Below are 1,345 nucleotides of genomic sequence, written 5' to 3'. Positions count from 1 at the left end.
TTTTTTTGTCAAAAAAACAGTAAAAGGTTTTCTTTTCTGAATCTTTTTTTTTTTTTTTTTCCTATTTGAATCATCCGAGATGAAAGCGAAAAATGTTGACTTCGTGTGCCATTTTTAGGTCACGTGACATGGTTTTGACAGAATCAAAAAGTTGTTTTCAGAACCTTACGAATAACCTTTTAACTCTAAAAATGATTTTGGGTGAGTGAAAACACTTGGCTCTATAGTTTACGTTTGTTTTTATTAAATACAGATGGCCATTTCGGCTGTTACGCCATCATCAGTGTATTATTTCTAACTTTTAACTGTTTTAACTTTCCTTCCACAGGACAAACAAGCCCTGCTCCCCCTCTCGTGGCAGGACAAGCTGTCCTATGTGCTTCCCCCCAGTTCCCCTCAGTACGCGGGTATAGCTACCGCTCTCACCACTCTCGCCACCAGACTGCGTAGCGCTCGCTCGAGTATTTTAAACACTGAGAAAGACGTTGAACGTATGCCGTACGTCAAAGTACTGCTGTTGAGACCGGAGGGGTCGTCGGAAAGCGATTCGTGCAACTTGAAACGAGTGAGTATTGGCCGGCCTTTACACGCGAGGTGTTTTTTTGGGGAAATTTAGAGTTTATTATTGAACGTAGGGAGTGAGGTCTACGTTTTCACTTGACAACACTTTTCTTTCAGTTTGTTGCTTTATCGCCCTCAAAGCGGAGTTTTTTTTTCTTTTCTTTTTATTGTGGGATTCGAACCCGGGACCTTCTGCATGGCAAGTTACTACTGAGCTAACCGTGTCCCCATGTATTTAGGAAAAGAAAATGTTTTTGAACGCAAGGAGTGGGCGAAGTTCTAACTTGACTATTTTGCGTTCGGTTTGTGTGGAAGTCTGTTTGTTTTACCATTATTATCGGTTTATTTTATTCAGTTTGACAGTATATCTCATTTCTATCAAGTTTTCCTAAAAGGATGTTCCCACTTGTTCGGGAAAAAATGGTGTCGTGCGTAGTGGGAACACTCTCTTTTAAATAGCGTTGCCTACAAGGACTTTCGGAAAAAATTCTTGTGAAACTCACTAAAAGTGGGAACGGGCCTAATTTGGTGATTGGATTTGCGTCAATAAATTAGTCTTTAATAAATTAAACGTCACTATTAATATAGGAAAAAGAACTACGTTAATATGTCAGCTCCCAATATGTTAATATGTCAGCTCCCATGGCGTAGTGGTCACTGCGCTCGCCTTGCACGCGGGAGACCCGGGTTCAATGCCCGGCGGGTCCAAGAAATTTGTATCATGCAAATGATTGATTCCGTGACTGGCTGTTGCGGGGCCTACTCAGCCTCGTGAGGAAAATGA

The sequence above is a fragment of the Diaphorina citri genome, unplaced genomic scaffold, assembly GCF_000475195.1.
Source record: "Diaphorina citri unplaced genomic scaffold, Diaci psyllid genome assembly version 1.1 scaffold4599, whole genome shotgun sequence".
Classification (NCBI taxonomy): domain Eukaryota; kingdom Metazoa; phylum Arthropoda; class Insecta; order Hemiptera; family Psyllidae; genus Diaphorina; species Diaphorina citri.
The sequence above is the reverse complement of the archived record's forward strand: the minus strand, read 5'-3'. Positions refer to the sequence as shown.